The sequence below is a fragment of the Equus caballus genome, chromosome 1 (genome assembly GCF_041296265.1).
Source record: "Equus caballus isolate H_3958 breed thoroughbred chromosome 1, TB-T2T, whole genome shotgun sequence".
Taxonomy (NCBI): domain Eukaryota; kingdom Metazoa; phylum Chordata; class Mammalia; order Perissodactyla; family Equidae; genus Equus; species Equus caballus.
In genome coordinates, this window is record NC_091684.1 from 120,634,971 (window position 1) to 120,653,777 (window position 18,807).

At 40.5% G+C, this 18,807-nt stretch overlaps 1 protein-coding gene and 1 non-coding gene across 5 annotated transcripts in view; both read right to left on the bottom strand.

The window, feature by feature from the left end:
* OTUD7A (OTU deubiquitinase 7A) overlaps positions 1-18,807 on the bottom strand; it is a 379,739-nt gene that overhangs the window by 230,990 nt on the left and 129,942 nt on the right. The gene's annotated exons all lie outside the window — the stretch shown is intronic.
* LOC111769860 (U6 spliceosomal RNA) lies at positions 7,784-7,885 on the bottom strand. The gene has a single exon (XR_002802695.2). It is a non-coding gene; the product is annotated as a U6 spliceosomal RNA (small nuclear RNA).

Sequence of the window (18,807 nt, forward strand, 5' to 3'; positions counted from 1 at the left end):
GTCAAATTTCTATTCAAGATATTATGGAATGTGTTTTCCACTTTTGAAAAAACATAATTTCAAGAAATTGTGGCTTCTGTTTAAAAATTCTAAGTTCTGAATAAATGATAGTACATGCATAAAGTGAAACAGAGAGAGATACTGGAGTTACATTTTTAAAGATTTACATGCCATGGAGAAACACTGAAGAAGTAAAAACAAAATCAAGAGAAAAACCATATATATGGCATTTCCTCAAGAATGTAAAAGTGCTTATGCAAAAGATCAAAAGAAAATATGCTGAAGTATTATTATGTAGCCAAATCTGCCCATCGATTTCTTTATCATTCTGGACTTAAGAAGGCCTCCCTGGATAGTCTTCTAAACTTTCTCCTAATATCTGTATCGTCTGAATTTTTACCTTACATTTAGATTTAAAAACCATCTGGAATTTACTCATCTACATGGCATATTGATGGCATCCAATTCTATTTTCTTCCACCATCATTGATCAGGATAAGATATTCATTAAATATGCCATCTTTTCCCACTGAGTTAAAATACATCTATGCTTCAATCTGTTTGTAAAATCTCTACTCTCAGTGATTTTTATTCTTTTCATTTTGGTGCCAATGCACTAGAATAGATAAGTGATGCTTTTAGCATATGTCACAAGTCCCCTTATATTCTTTATCAAGCATTTCTTGGTGATATTTGTGAGTTTGGGCTCAGTTAAAACAAAAACCTAGGGTACTGATTAAAACTGTGTGTTTAACTTATATATAGTCATGTGCTACATAACGATGTTTCAGTCAATGATGGACCACATATACGATGGTGGTCCCATAGATTAGTACCATATAGCCTAGGTGTGTAGGAAGCTATACCATCCAGGTTTGTGTAAGCACAGTCTATGATGTTTGCACAACAATGAAATCGCTTAATGATACATTTCTCAGAATGTGTTCCCGTCGTTAAGCAATGCATGTCTATATTAATTTCCAAGGGACTGATGTCTTCAAATTTAGCTTCCCCACCCATGATCATAGTATCTCTCTCCATTATTTAGATTTTTAAGTCCTTTGTTAAAAATTCATACTTCTTATACTTCTTGCTTGTGGTATGCATTCCTACAGTAAAATAGAATGAGATATACACAAAGTTAAGAAGAGACTGGGTGAAATTATTTGCAACACACTTGACCAAAAATTAGACTTCCTAATGTACAAAGAGCTTACACAGTTGACAAAGAACAACAGTCACAGATGAAAATGAGTAAAAGTCCTTCTTGTAAAAGAGGTTTTGGGGATAGCTGATAAGGGTTTGATAGAATGCACTGCCTATCCCACTTCACAAGCAGTCAAGGAAATGCAAAGCAAAAACAAAAAAATAAGAAAAACAAAAAAAAACTACTTTTGTTTTTTAATCTGATGATATTTTCAAAACTCAAAAAGAATACCTCACATCCAGTGGTGGTGGAGATGTGCCCCTCACACACTAGGGGTGGGAATGTGAACTGAGAAAGGATGTGCCAGCATACACTAAACATTAAAATGTACATGCCCTTTGAATCACAGTTTTAAGATTTTATCCCACAAAAGTTGAGTTCTAGTATAGAAAAATGTATATATAACAGCCTCCCCCCATGACACAGCATTATTCGCAATAGCAAAAGTCTGAACATCATCCATAGGGGAGGAGAACGGTGGGATAAATTTTGGTGCAGCCACACTATATTGTAATGAGCATTCCATCTTGAATGTTTACATCTTTCTTCCTTAAATTATGTTTCAGCTTTCCCTTTTAAGGCTGACTTACACTCAGAATCAAAGCGGTCACTGATCAGCTCTGAGTCTCAATGTTGGCTTCTCTTAACCTCCTTTATAAGATTATAGTCTTGAAACTCAGGCTTAGCGGTAATAAAAAAGCAAGTAAGCAATTTTCTGAATTCCAGTAGTAGAACTTTTCAAGGCTTTTTGAGGGAGACCTAGATTCTCTGACTAGATCAGAGAATTTTTACTATCTGCCAGGGAGAGACCTCAAGACTTTATGATCAAGAAATGGGAAGCTCACTATTTGCAGTGACTCTGGCAGAGAGAAAGTTGGGGAAGGAGAAATGAGAGATGCAGGTGTCCTGTGCTCTTTTTGGGCCAAAGGATGAGGTTGAGAAGAAGGTCAAGTAAGTTGATGGAGGATGTAAAAGTAGTAGTGGAATGAATTGCACTCTGATCCTCTCTGGGATTTGGGGAGGAGACCCATCAGAATCTAAGTGAAATGCAGCAGTATAAGGGGCTAATGCAGAAAGGCATTCAGGGGAGGGAGAGGGAAGAGGACAGAGGGGGAGACTGAGAGAGAGAGAGAAGACAGAGGGACAGAGAGAGAGAATGTATTGACATATGACTATGGATTGATTGTGTAATAAAAACAAGGAATAAAAATATTATCAGTCATAAGTTTTGAGTGACAGGATTATAGATAATTGTTTGTTTGTTGTTCGTGTTTGTTCTTTTACATGCTTTCTGAATTTTCCCTAATAGTCACATATCACTTTTCTAATTGGAAGAACATAGATATTAAACAAAAAAAGGCACTAAGGAACTTAAATCCTTTTGCTATTCATCACAAAAAAGTTTTTTTTTTTTTCCAGCAAGGCTACAATCATAACCAGCGGAATGACGATGAACCTAAAGCCACAGCAGCACGTGTGCCCAAGGCACATGTCTTGAAACAGTAGTGCCTGCAAATGAGGTACCAGAACTTGAAATATTAAGGTATACTGCTATGGGAAGATATGCCTGCAAAATGGGATCTGGTTCTTAGAGAACTCGATTCTCACCACAGCAGGAGGCAGGGCTCCCCCCTTCCACCATCCATGGTGTCCATGGAGTGGCCTCCAGCACTGTGTGGAGGTGCATAGACATGAGAGCAAAACCTGGAGAGATGGGGAGGGCAGGAACTGGAAGGAAAAATTTGAGGACAAGGCTAACAACTGGGCAGTAAGAAAGAAAGGAGGGTCTGCCCAAGTTTGTAGTTTGGCGGCCTGAGATGTTAAGCTATTTCTGGCAGTAATAGTAGAAATTCACTGTGTTTGCTACTGGAGCTGTAGAGCCAGCCACTCCTGTCTCTCTAACAGTGGGTTCTCCTTGTTAAAGCCTTGTAAACAACTGAATAAGAGAAACACAAAAATGAGGAATGTATAGTTATCCACGTAAAATTCTTGGTTTACTTATTTGATCTAACCAACTTGGGGAAATAGATAGGGCTTAAAATGAGAAGGTATGAAAATGAAACAGGACCTCAAATAAATACATTTGACCATTACACTTGCTGAAAAGTAACGATCAACAAGTGAAGTGTTCAGTGGCAGAAAAACAGAGCACTGATTAGAATAACACGGCTGCCCATGAGCACACCCAGCCTGTATGGATGGGATAAAATAATTTAACAATGTGAGGTTCCAGTTCCAGGACAAGATGAAGCAGGCACATTTTTCCCTGCTTGTAGCACTAAGAACAGCTTAAAACTCTTGGCATTATATACTACAAAAAGAAAAAACAAACAAAATGCAAAACTGAAAAAAAATTTAAAAAACTAGGAAGATTCTGAAAGGTAAGACAGTAAAAGGTAGACTCGCTAAGGACCTCAGGATCTGAAAAACAATACAATGATGAGGTCCCTGGTGGCCTTTATGCCTCATATGTTCTGCACTGGGTTCTGGACCAGCTAGCCACCTGGATATGCCAAAAGACACACTCAAAAAAATATCTGCTCTCTCTGGCCAAAGGACTTGTAAAGATGTGGCCTAGCAAGATGGAAGACTTCTGGACAATGACCACAGTACTCTAGCCAAATAGTATGGAAAAAACTGTGATTCCACCCACCCCTGTCAGAAAGGCTGAGTGGGAAGCCTAGACTTCTACCCTTGCTGGCTTGAAATGAGGTATCCCACTGTCCTCTGCAATGATGGTGTCAGAGCAAGCTAAGAAGGAAGGCAGGACTTTCATCCTTATTTGGTGGTAGGAAAACGCTCTGCACCCACATTGTCAGCAGTGACCATGTAGAGAGGCTGGAATTCCACCCCCATCCAGCAGTAACAAAACACACTTCGCTTCCCCACCTAAGTAGCATCCGTGGAGACCAAGTGGGGAACAGTAATGAGGGGCTCCTTCTTCCTCCCAGTCAGGGGAGTCCACTGAGGCCTAATGGGAAGGCTGATCTTCCACCCCAGCTCGGCAATTACAAGGTGCCCCTCTCTCCTCAGGGTGGACACAGGGGTTGGGTGGGGAACTTTGTCTTCCACTCCCACCTGGCAGTAACAAGGAAGTGCCTTCCTTCCTCTGCCAGCCTGGTGTCCAAGGCGGACTTTATGCCAGCTAAAAGAAACTTTAAATAGGGTTCAGAATTTCATAACATACTATCCAGGGTACAACTGAAAATCACTCATCATACAAAGAACTAAGAAAATCTCCACTTGAATGAGAAAAGACAATCAATAGATGCCAACACTTATATAACACAGATGTTGGAATTATCTGGCAGGAATTTTAAACCTGCAGATTCAAGAAGCTGAATGAACATGAAATGTTATAAATTCAAGAAATCTATGTCAAACACAAAATAATCAAACTCCTGAAAACTAAAGGCAAAGAAAAAACCTTGAAAACATAGTAAGAGAAATGACATCTTACCTATAGGTGACAAACAATTCAAGTGACAATGCATTTATCATCTGAAACCAGTAAGACCAGAAGGAAGTGGAATAACATTCTCTAAGTGCTGAAGGAAAAGAACTGTCAACTCAGAGTTCTACATCCAGCAAATATATCCATCATGAATGAAAGCAAAATTAGGACATTCTCAGATGAAGGAAATCTAAGAGAATTTGTCACTAGCAGACCTACCCTAAAAGAACGGCTAAGGAAGTTCTTAAAATGGAAAGGAAATGATAATAAAAGAAACCTCCAGGAAGGAAGAAAAAACAATGAAAAGATTAAAAATTTGGGTAATACAAGAAGTTTTAATTCTCCTCTTCTAAATTATGTCTGATGGTTTAAGCAAAAACTATAACATTGCCTGATGTGCTTCTCAAAGTACTATATAGAAGAAATATTCAAGATAATTATAAATAGGGCAGGGTAAACGGACTTAAAGGAAGGTAAAGCAACTACATTTCATTCAAACTGGTAAAATACCAACACCAATAGACTGCAGTAAGTTACATATATTTGATGCAATACTTAGAGAAACCATTAAAAAACCAAATATTGAACTCATACAGAATGTGTTCTCACCACAATGGAATCAAAACTGGAAGTCAATAATAGAAAGATAAAAGGAAAATTTCCAAATACTTGGAAACTGAACAACATACTTCTAAATAATCCATGGGTCAAAGAAGAAGACTCAAGAGAAATAAAAAATATATTGAATTGAAAGAAGATAAAAATACAACAAATCAAAATTTGTAAGACACAGCTAGAGCACTGCTGAGAAGGAAATTTACAGCACTTAATGCTTGTATCGGAAAAGGAAAAATGTCTCCAATCAATGATATAAACTTCCACTTTATGAAACTAGCAAAATAAGCCCACAGCCAGCCAGAGGAAGAAAATAATAAAGATAAGAGCAGAAACCAATGAAATTGAAGGCAGAAAAACAATAGAGAAAAATCAATGAAATAAGAAGCTGACTTCTTGAAAACATCAATAAAATTGTCAAACCTTTAGCAAGACTGACAAAGAAAAAAAGAGAAGACACACATTATATATAACAGGAATGAAATGGGATGTTGCTACAGGTTCTCAGACACCAAAAGCATAATAAGGGATCATTTCAAACAATTCTGTACACACAAACTTGGTCACTTGGATGAACAGACCAATTCCTTGGAAAGCACAAACTACTACAACTCACTCAACATGAAGTAGATAATTGGAATATCCCCATTGCTATTAAAGAAATTTAATTTGTAATTTCAAATCTCTCAAAAGAGAAATCTCCAGGCTCACCTTATTTCTGAGGAATTTTGAAGAATAGTACCACATGTTTAAACAAGAATTAACACCAATTCTACAAAGTCTCTTCCAGAAAACAGATGAGAAAGTAACATTTTTGAACTAATTTTATGAGGCCAGTATTACGTTAATACCAAAATCTAAGAAATACAGTACATAAAAAAGTAATTAATATTCCTTATGAATATAAACACAAATATCATTTCTATGCAATAATGTACTATATAAATAAATATTATAAATAATATAAACCCTACTTGGTCATGGTGTAAAAACATATAAGTGTGTGTATATATGTATACATATAAAGTTGTATATGTATATATAAAAAATTCATACCTATACATAAATATATATATATTATAAATCCTACTTGGTCATAGTGTAATCCTACAACCAAGTAGGAGTTATTCCAGAAATACGAGGATGGCTTAACATTCAAGATTTATTAATGTAATCCACCAGATTAATAGGCTAAAGATGACAAATCACACAATCATATATTCATGATAATACCGTCAGAACACCATGAATCGAGGGGAATTTCTTCAACGTGGTACAGAATTCTACAAAAATACTATAGCTAACATCATAGTTAATGCTGAAAGACTGAATTCTTTCCACCTATGATTAGGGACCATATTTGCTCTCTCCACTTTATTCAACATTGTACCAGAAGTCCAAGCCAGAGCAATAAGGCAAGAAAAGAAAACAAAGGCATACAGATTGGAAAGGAAGAAATAAACTGTCTCTATTTGCAGATGACGTGACAGCCAACACAGAAAATACCCCAAAGAATCTACAAAAGATTCCTAGAATAGGTAAGTTCAGCAAGCTCACAGGACATAAGATCAATGTAAAAAAATAAACCATATTCCTACATACTGCAACAAACACAGGGGCACTGAAATTAAAAATATGACACCATCCACAATCACTCAGTAAACAGATGAAAGACTTCAATATAAATCTAACAAAACATGTACTGGACTTGTATGCTTAAGGTATAAAATACTGATGAAAAAAATAAAAGAAGATCTAAATAAATGGTGAGACATACTATGTTCATGGACTGGAAGACTCGACATAGTAAAAATATCTCCCCAAATGATCTATACGTCTAATGCAATTCTTATCAAAATCCCAGCAAGATTTTTGTAGATATAGAGAAGTGTTTATATAATTGATATGGAAAGACAAACGAAATAGAAGAGTTAAAACAATTTTGAAAAACAAAAGTAATTTGGGATTAAGTACTCTATTTCCCTTTAAGACTTATTAGACAGCCACAGCTTACTATACAGCTACACAGACAAATGGTCCAGAACAGAGAACTGAGAAAGAGATCTACACAATTGCAGCCAATTGTTGTTTTTTTTTTCTTTGGCTGCATTTTTTTTAACAGCTTTATTGAGATATAATTTGCACACCATAAAATTATCCCATTTAAAGCATACAATTCAATCATTGTTGTAATATTACATCATTTTTAAAATTGTAGTAAAATATAACAAAATTGTGGTAAAATATGATTTATAACATCAAATTGGCCGTTTTAACTTTTTTTTTTTTTGCTGAGGAAGACTTGCACTGAGCTAACATCCACTGCCAATCTTTCTCTTTTTGTATGTGAGCTGCCACCACAGCATGGCCAGTGACAGATGAGTGCTGTATGTCTGCGCCTAGGAACTGAACCTGGGCCACTGAAGCGGAACACATCAAACTTAACCATTAAGCCACCAGGGCTGGTCATTTTAACTATTTCTAAGTGGAAAATTCAGTGCCATTTAAAAAATACGGAATCCTTCACAAATTTTCATTCATCCTTGCACAGGGCCCATGGTGATTTTCTCTGTATCACTCCAATTTTCGTGTATGTGCTGCCAAAGCAAGTATTGGCCAACTACTTTTGACAAAGGTGGAAGAGTAACCCAATGGGTAGTCTTCAATAAATGGATAGCCATTTGCAAAGGAGATATCCATCAGCAAAAAGATACAAAAAACCCCAAAACATAAACAAAAAACCTGAACCTCACATTTTAAACAAAAATTAAGTCCAAATGGATCATAGATTTGTGTTTAAAACACAAACCTATAAAACCTTTAGGAGGAAAAATAGGAGAAAATCTTTGGGACATTGGATTTGGTGACATCAAAAGCAAAACTGATAAATTGGACTTAATTAAAATTAAAACCTTTTGCTCTGTGAAAGACCTTGTTAAGAAGGTGAAAAGACAGACCGGAGGGAATATCTGCAAACCACATTCCTGACAAAAGACTCATCTAGGATCTATAAAGGACTCTCATAAGATGAACACCCCTATTAGAACACGGGCAAACGCCCTAAAGAAAACATATGTAAGGAAACCATTTATGTTTAGCAGTGTCAGGCTCCTGTGGCCAGTATGTAAATGAGGCACAGAATGATTAAACAGCAACAGCCTGGGCCCTGCAGCCAGGGGAGTTGTGCACGTGCCCCTCAGAGAAGGACGCCAACAAGGGACAGGGGACGAGGTGTCGCACACTGGGCCTTCCTCAGCAACTGCTGAACATGGGAAGACCGTGAGACTTCACAGAGAGTGGGGAAGGGGTTCAAACTAACCTTCAGCGCTGCCCACAACAGGGCATAAGCAACAGGCACAGAAAGAAGCCAGCCCTACCTGCTTAAAGCACTTAAATTTGAATTTGAGCCAATGTGGGCTGAGATGGAGACTTTTTCACAGTTATAGCATCTGCCCTTCAGAACTGCTGTGTGGAGTGGATAGGATGTCTTTGGTGGTCATAGGTGCTCAAGTCACAGATTCCCCAATGTGTATTGAGTGTTTATAGCAGTGCTGTGCCAGGCACTGGGGGACAAGGACAAGGGTATCCTTACTCACCTGCATTGGGAGGTTGCTGAGAGTTTAGCTCAGCTACTCGATGCTGTTGCTGCCTCAGCATCCATTTTGTTTGGCCAGATGGCCTGCAGAGACCTTAAACTGACACTAGCCCCTCAGCAAGCACATGCCATGGATGACAGCTCACAGAATCACAAGCAAATGTAAGTTCCTGATAGAACTTCCCCAATAGCCCTTGTGACAAAGAGTCTCCACCATCTCCCAGGGCCTTGCCCTTGTAAGACCCTTTGATAACACCCCTGTGGAGTTCACTACAACCCCTCTCTTTTGGTTAGAACTGATGAATCTGGACTTAGCCCAGGAAACCCGAAGCACTGCATCCACAGACCCTAATAAAGGCACGAGCCCCAGGTCCTGCCTCTCTCTCTCTCTGCCTGCACCCTGCCTTGACTTTCCCATGTGGCCCCTCGAGGCGAGCCAGGTACTTCCTCCAGGACCTGTGAGTAATAAATTTCTCTACTTCACTTTCTCTTGTGGTCTTTTGCTGAGAGTGACTCACCATCTGGTATCCCAGGGCTCTACTTAACCAATGTTAATTTAACAAAATCCTAACACAGATAAATGAAAAAGAGAGAGCTAAAACAGCCAGGAACCCCTCTGGAGAGGTATGAGATGCAGAAGAGAGCCAGGGGGTAACAGTTCAGAGGGGTGTGGTGAGCAGGGCAGAGGTGCCCCCTCAGGCATGGTCCCTCTGGAAACTCATCTGCCTGGGGAAGGAGGGGTTGTAATGAGCATGGCACCACCTGCCTCGTCAGCTCTGTACTTTCTCCTCCCACCACAAAATGAGCTGGTGCTGCGCAGGTGTTGTACTTGTGTATTAACTATGTCTTTTATTTTCTATATTTCATGCTTTGACATCTTGGGGCTTTGTTGACCCTAGAGAGACAGCACACCCCCCAGGGTTTACCAATTCCTAGAGATAGTAAACAACCCACTCTCAAGTGTGCCTTTCAAATACAAACCCATCAGTCCAGAGCCCATATCCCCACCACCTCCTCTGTTGGGCTCTCACACTCCAGGCCACTCTCCACCTGCCCTAATCACCCCAGGATCAGGTACCAGGCAACTAGGGACAGCCCTTAAGCCCCAGAGCCCACTGCCACTGAAATTTTCAAACTAGTCCATCCTAAGCCTGCTTACCCCTCCTCTCCTGTTCCTCCCCTTGGAAAGCACAATAAAGGCTCTTGCCCACATTTTCCTCTTGCTCCCTCTGCCACCTGATCAGCCCAGTATGGTCCTTCTCATGTGGCTCCCTATGGCGTGGCGTGCCCTCTCCTTTTGGGAATTGTGAGTAACAAACTACCTTGGCAATGGTAGTTGTCTCCTGATTTGCTGGCCTCACCATGCCTCAAATTTTCTACAAACATATTATATTTTAAAGCAACTTATCCTTGAGATTTTGACTATATGTTATATGACTATGTTACACAGAGAGTGGGGAAGGGGTTCAAACTAACCTTCAGCGCTGCCCACAACAGGGCATAAGCAACAGGCACAGAAAGAAGCCAGCCCCACCTGTTACATGTTATACGATATGACTATATTATGACTATATATCTTACATTTCACATACACAGCCTCCCTTTCTATAATATTGTTCCATTCTTTACAACAAGACTTTTTTGGTTGCTTCATCAAATCTTGAGTTAAAGGGGATCCTTTGGAATAATGACAAAGAAATTGAGCCAACTCCCCAGGTTGGTTTCCAGAGTATGCAAAGAAAGCCAGCAGCCTGACTTAGGGCACAAAGCCCAGCTGGGCCTAGTCCTGCCTAGTACACAGAGTTAGACCACTCAGCACCGGCAGCGATGTGGAATTACACTAAGTCTAGCTCAGAGTTTGGGGATACTTTTCACTCTGTTTGTGGTTCACACGAGGTCACACAGATGGCTAGAGTGTTGATAGGGGCAAGAAAGAATGAGAATGAGCAGCGAGGAAATGATCCTTATGACAAATGCTGTTAACTGGCTAATTCATGAGCTGATGAAAGCTTGATTTCCCAAACCAGCAATGGGAAACATTCCATCACAAAAAGGCATGAGTGATGAAAAAGGCTGAAATCCAGCAGGCCCCTGGCTTAAAGGGGATGAGAGTGGACTGCAGGCTCTCAGTCACTCCTTGAGGGTATAGACCAGGGTGATGTCATGATTTTGTCTACACTCCCTGCTTCAGCCTGTCTCCCTGGAGCCTGTTCAGCTCCATATGGCAAAGAGTGCAGCATCTCTTGCTACAACGTGCTGTGTCGGAGCGTCTCACTTTCTTCCCTGAGCTTTAAACCACATCACCTGGTCCTAAATCCTCTAATCAACATTGTTTTTCTTCTTTTTTTCCTCCCTCTTTCTTGGCTTACTTTACCCTTATCACCACTCTCCATAATTCTGCAAACTTCACTTGCTATAAATCACCTTGAAGACATCTTGAAGCCACCTGACTCTCCAGGGGGAATAAATTCTAAATTGCATGATGATATCTGTAATACCCATGGAGTCTTGAAAAATGGAAAAATACAAACTCAAGAATGAGAAAGGCTTTACTCCCATAACGCAAGGTATTTTCTTCCTAGCAAAGTTGCAAAACATCACTGGTTTTAAATTTGAGACCGGATTCTGTGGTTTGCATTGAGGTTCAAAGAACATACAAGAATAATGCACATTTGAGATAACTGGAAATAAGGGATAAGTAATGCACTTTGTTTGTGTCACCTTAGATTAAGATGCATCACTTACATCCTTTAAGGCTCTCCCTGTGGGTAAACACTGAGCGGCTAGGAGGCCACATACTAGGACAGTGGCCAGAAAGGGAATTTTTCTTCCCTCCTTCAGCAGTCGGTATTGTGTTTCTCTCTCCATTTCCTCCACAGAGATTGCTTGATTACCTATAATTGTGCATCAAAGAAGCACAGCTATGCCCCAGGGCACAAGGTGGGATCCTGCCCCAAAGACCCTTCTGGGGGACCCCACACAGGGGTGACAGTCCCTGAGCAACCAGGCACCCCCGCCTAGGGTGGTGCTGAGTAGGGAGTTATCCGCCTAGAGAAAGATTCAGGGAAACTGAATGAGCACAACTTGGGGGAGACAATCAAAACGCAACTTAATTTTGGTCTCCCTCTGATCTCCTTAAAAAAATTCAGTGGGGGAATTCAGAAGGGTCATTCCTTCCACTGGATGAGAATCGGGCATGTCTCCTGAGTTATACATAATGTGCACCATAAACAGAATGTATTCTGTCCATGGGGCTAATCAACACCACCATCTCCAAACTTCACTTCAGGTAAGCCTTTCCTCTGGCTCCTCTAGGCCTGTGGGCGCTCCTGCCTGCTGTAAAGGGGTGAGGCCTGGCATCTTCTGCTATGTGGAGGCAGAAGGAGGGAAGTTTGACCTGAGGGTACTCCATACCCTATCTTATGGCCCCCAGGCCTGGCAGATGTTGAAGGCTCACTTGCCCTTGTGGGCCGTTTCACTGGTTCCTTGGAGATTCCTATCACAGGGTCACTTATTTCCAGTTTCCTTGACCCAAGTGGCTGCATTTATGCTCTTAATGGTCCCCTTCAGCAATTTCAGCCTTCTTAGGAACCTGATGAACACCTCTGGCTTCTTGAAGCTGAGGTCCCTCTGCCCCACCACGTGGCCCCAATGATGGGGGTCAACACAACCCACACATTCCTCTCTGACAGCCTTGAGGAATGTGACCTGATCCCTCACCCTCAAGATGCCCAGAATAGGTCCAGACCCTAGTCAACTCTCCTCCCAACCAAGAGATGGCACCTTATTCTCCAATATCCCTGTTGATCCTCAGCTTAAGGGTCCCAGGTGACAGGCAGGCCCCTCCTGCCATTAGACAGAGGAGCTGACATTGGCATCCTAATGGCCTTTTCAAAAATTTCTCATCACAGAATCCTTTCTCCTCCCACACCTGATTCCTCCCTTTAGATCACTGGTCAACCTGAGGAATCCAAAAACTGGAGAAGTGATTCTAGCTCTTTCCCTTCCTAACTTGTGCACTTTGGCCTGGCACCTCACTTTGGGATGCTGCATGTGTTCTACTTCCATACCCATGTCAAAACATCAATACTGACTTCCCGTTACATGTGGCTTACGAAGAAAGTCATATTTAACAAAAATGACCTTGCAGAGTATTTGAGAGAGAATTTGTGTCCACAGCAAATGTACTGAGTTGATGGGATTACCATATGGGCAAATGAATCCTGATCCCTACCTCACAACACACACACAAAGTGATGTTATTTCTGAATATGAAAGGAAAAAAAGCCTCTAGAAGATAATGTAGAGGAACATCTCCATGAATGTGGGATGGGCAAAGTTTTCTGAAACAGGATGCCCAAACTAATATTAAAAAAAGTAATAAAGTAGGCAAATTAACAGTAAGAACTTCTTTTTACTAGAAAACATCATTAAGAGGGTGAAGAGGTGAACTACAGAGAGAGAAAAGACCACTGAAATCAAAAGAATCAAGAAAGGGCTAGAATCCAGAATTTATAAAGAAGAAGTTAATAAGAAATAGCTGATCCAATAGAAAAATGGAAAGGTATCTGAACATGTACTTCACAAAGGGATGCCTGAATGGTCAAGACTCAATGAAAAGTCTCTCAACCTCATTCATTATCAGATAAGTGAAATAAAATTAAAATCACAATTAGGTACCCACCACATCTAAAATTATTAAAACAGAAAATACCAAGTGTTGGTGAAGATATGAAGCAACTGGAGCCTTCCTGTGGGGTTGGTGAGAGTGCACCTGGTTCAATAACTTGGAAAACTACTTGGCTGTGTCCATCAACGCTGATCATACATAGAACAACAATTTTAGCACTTGGTATATATCCAACCACAACATGCACACACATGTACCAAAACATATGGCAAGTATTTCCATAGCAGCATGATTCATAGAGCTAAGGGCTAGAAGCAACCCCAATGATAACCAATGGTAGAATGGATAAACTGGTGTAGATTCCCACATGGACAAATGGTATATTAACAGATATCATGAACGAATGACCTGATGGTACACACAACAAACGTATTATTTGATTCCATTCATCACACAAAGTTTAAAAATAGGCAAAAATAATCCATAGGTTAGAGGTCATGATAGTGGAGAGAGTAAAGAGAATAAAAAGGAGGAAAAACACAAGGGAGCTAAATGGCTGCAGATAATACTCTATGTTTTGGTCTGAGTGGTGATTACAAAGGGATATTTGCATTTTTTAACTCATAAGGTTGTACATTTTGATGTGTGGTTTTCTGTGGGTATGTTATACTTCAATAAAAAGGATGGGTAATAAAAATCTACGGACCGTAAAAGAGCCCTTGTGTAAAATGGGCTCATGAAGGACTTCTCCAATTCAACTTCTGTCTACACGCATTTGTGAAAAACAGCTTTCCTAGCACGTAGCTGGATGTTTGCTAGTATGCTATTGATCATTTCACTCAGTTTGAATGCTTTTACTCACATCAGCAAACCAGTCTGCCCCTTCCTTCAGTCCCTTCTCCACACAGCCAGAAAGATCTTTAAAATATGTAAATTATATCACGTCATTCCCTGCTGGAAACCCATCAAGGGCTTCCCAAAGCACTGGAAGAAAATCCAAATTTATTTCTAAGCTTTCATCAGTCCTGCACCACTAGGCTGTGCCCACCTCTCCAGGCTCACCTGGTGCCCTGGCTGGCCTAGAACAGCCCTTCAGGTGGAGCCTTCTGCCATCTGCCACACATGCCAGGTGCTTTCCTCACCCTTTCTTGCACTTGTGATTGACTTTGCCTGGAAGATCTTCCATTGCACTTCCCATCCTCCTCCCTTTATTTCAAGTATTAGATTCTCCTCCTTTCATTTCAAGTGTCTGCTTCAATTTCACCACTGCTGGGAAGCCTTCTTTGACGCTGCTCTCTAAACTTCCCTTCCCATTATTTTATTGCCACACCAACTACTTCTTCGGTTGCACTGTCATAATCTGTATTAACATTAGCACTCCATCTGTCTGTCTATCCATCCATTTGTCCATCCATCTGTCCATCCCTCCTGTGTATGCTCCCTCCAGAGAATTTAAGTTCTGAGAACTTGCCTGTTCTGTCTCCCCAGGACCTAGCACGGTTCAGGGAATGTGAGAGCTACTCAGTAAAAGCATGTTGAAGAAATAAATGAAAATTATAAAGGCAACCAACCATTCAACACATTCTTCTGTTTCACCTCTGAGCATTTCCTCCTTTCTCCTTGAAGAGTGCATTGCTATTTCCATTCCACAAAGTTGTACTGAGTCCTTCCCAGCTCAGCAGCGTGCTGCCTTCTGAGGGTACACTAAGACATGGATGTTGCCCACATGTTAGTGGTAGAGTGAGACACAAATAGATGATTGTGGTTCATACTGGTTTGTAAGGAAGTATGTAATTGTAAAAAAAATTATGAAAATGAAATTAATCACCTTTTTATGTCAGGAACCCAAAGAAACAACCAGAGAAAAAGCATTAGAGAGATTTACTAGTAACCATTCTGATCTACTAATTTAAGAATATTGCTTAATTATTTCAATACCACTTATTCTGTGGTCTAAATGCAGATTACATTGTTGAGATGCATCAGCATTCAAAGACAGTGGCAAAGACATTCAAAGACAGAGCAAAGGCTCTCACATGCTGCGTGCGGGGGCACAACCTCCACAGAAAGGAGCAGGGGCCGGCCACCTGCGTACAGCTGGATCAGAATGTGCCACAGAAGAAAAGACATGTGCTTGATGGTGCTCAAATATCTTCACTGTTGCCTCTCAAGGATCTGCTGGAAAAGTAATCTGAGTACCCAATAATGCGGGCTGTTGTTAGGAAATTTGGCCTATTGACTTCAGTGGAACAATTTTTAGACATTAAAAGTTATCTAAGAAAATGATTACCAAATGGTATGTTCCCTGTGATTGCACCTTGTAAAATTTATGCATATGGACCCAGAGAGATATGAGTGGGTCACGCCCTCTGAAAGCTGCCCAGAGGCCTACGCCGTTTGGGATGAGCTGCGGAGGACTGCAGGATGCCTCAGACGCACACCTCTGTGACGGCTGTAAATGGCCTTCTTTGGTTTAATGCCATCTCCTTCATTTGTAATTTTTTAAATTTTGAAATAATTTCAAACAGAGAAAATTTGCAAAAATAGTACAAAGAATTCCCATATCTTTATATACAAGTAGATTCTCCCAAATATTAAAGTTTTGCACTCACTTTGTTATTCTCTCCATTTACGAGGCTAATTTACAGACCTTATTTAAGTTTTACCCATTGTCCCAACAATGTCTTTTGTAGCAAAACACTTATTTTCTGGTCCAAGATCCCATACTGCATTTTGTTCTCATTTGTCTAATCTAGTTTTTAAAAATCCGGAACAGTTTCTCAGTCTTTCATTTCAGACTGTCTGGTTCTTCCACTATAAAGTTACTGTTGTTCCATTCGTAATTAATATCGACCTTGCATGGAGATCCTTTGTGTAATCGTTTCTCACAGAATTTGCCTTCGCTGGTCTAGCACCCAGGGATATCATTGTCTACAACAGTTAATACTTTGGTGGTTGTCAAACGGTGATTTTCTAGTTCCTTCCTTTCTTGTACATTTATTAGCTGGCATTCCCCTCTAAGAGAAAGCTTTCCTTTACCCTCCAGTTGATTTGTCATTCTTTTATTCTTTTCTTCATTCTTTTATTTATATTAGTACATATGCATTTTTCTTTACTAAGAATCATTACCTATTTAATAAGTAATGTATTACCTATTTAATAGTACCTGCTTCTATAATGATTAGCTTGAGGCTCAAATTGCCCCAGGTGTCCACCTGACTTTCCCCCATCACTCTTTGACTACTTGCTTGTTCCTTAATTTCTAGTTTTCTGAAAACACACCATGCTTCTCTGCATCTCTTCTCATGGCATCCCTACTTCTTTGCCAGATAATTTCTATTACTTTTTAAAGAGCCACCTTAGAAAGTTTCCCCAGTCTCGCCCTTCCTATCTTCCCTTGCCTAATTTTGCCATGACCGCAGAATCCCTTGTTCATCATCCATCCTCTACCCTGTCTGCTTGTTCAGGCTTAAGCAGTGGGGTCCGTGACTTAAGTTTCTTTCTTAGCCTGGAAAGCACCTATCTGGTCCATATGAAGTATTCAATAAATATTTGCTGAATGAATGAATAGGAAAAAAAGCAAAACAACAGTGGAAACCGTCTTACTCTAACACATCCGGCGACTCTACAGGGTTCTCTATATTAGATTGACGTCTCGTAATTTTGTTGTTGAGATCTTCTGTACCCTTGCTGAATTTTTCCTGTTGTTTGAAATTACTGAGAAAGACATATTAGTCTCTCACTATGATTTGCATCTGTCAGTTTCTCCTTATTGTTCATGTGCTGAAAGTTGTGGCATTACGTTTTAAATTCCTCCTTCATTTTTGGTCCCAAGATAATCCCTTTCTGGATAACTTGGATGTGCAATATACATTTCAAAGTAAACATGTCCAAAACTCAGCTTTAGAGAGTCTGATATTTCTTCCCAAATCAAATCTTTCTGGAATCTTCCCCATCTTGGTACAGGGCAACCCCAGGCCTCCATCGGTTCCAGCCAAAGACAGCGAGTCCACTTTAACTTTTTTCTTCCACACTCTGTATCTGGCCCATCAGCAAGTCCTGTTGTGTTCTAACCACAATCTGAAGACAGAGCCGTCTGCTTCTCACCACTCCCCCTGCCACCGTCCTCATCCAAGCATTGTCTTTTCTCATCTGCATTATTGCAACTGCCTCCTCACTAGTCTCCCTGCCCAGCAATGCTGACCCCTAGCTTCACAATGGCAGCCACAGCGATCTCATTAAACCTAAGTTGGATCTAATTCCCCTGCCCAGGACCCTCCAATGAGGTTCCATATTAGAGGAAAAGTCAAAGTGCTACCACGCCCCACAATGCTTCACATGGCCTGGCGCTCGGTTCCCCTCTGCGTCTCCCTCTCCCTCCTCCTCAGCCATACCCTCCAGGTTGTTCCCTGATATGCCAGCACAGGTCAGTCAGCTGAAGGCCTTGCCCATCAGGTCAGTCCTCTCTCATCCCGGGACATCCCTCTCCCCACCCCCAAGCATCCCAGCTCACTCCTCTCCTCCTCCAGATCTTCACAGTCGGCTCTTGGTGACGCTTTCCCAGACCTCCTTGTCTAAATGTTCAGTTCCCCTGTGGGTCCTCCCTGCTTCAATCTCCCTTCTCTGCTTTATTGTTCTCTTCAGCATTTAGCACTAACAGTGGCTCTATTACACATGCATAGTGTATTCACTGTCCATGTCCCCCACCTGAATGTAATTTCCATGAGGACATGGACTTGAGTTTGTTTGTTCACTAATATATAACACCTGGTACAAAAAGGTACACAATGCATACTTTAAAAAAATTGAAATGCAATGAGTTCTATATTTAAAAACATGTTTCTTGCATCTTATTCAGCCTTTCTAGTTAGAGAAGCAGTTATTAGGATGTCTAGTGTGCCATATGGTGAGAAATCTATGGTGTGTTTTCTATATAAAAGGAACAACTGGTGGACTTGGGCTATTTTTTACTCTTAAATCAGTTTGAAAAACTGTCAATGGATTGCTCATCACTAAGCAAAGAAATCCAAAGGCATCACGCTAGAGACAATCAGGCTGACTTGTCCTTTTTTGCTTTTAAGCTTAAATCCTAATACATTGTGTACCCAGAGACTAATTAAGAAATGTAGCTGCTCCCTTTAAAGGCTTAATAAAAATGTAAATGGTAATATTCATGGTAAATTAATTAAATATTCCAAAACAGAGAAGGAAATGTGATAGAGTCTAAAGTTGCACACAAGACACTACCAGGCAGGGAGTCAGGCGATTCACCCACATTTTATAGGCTAAGTTCCAGTTGTGTCATA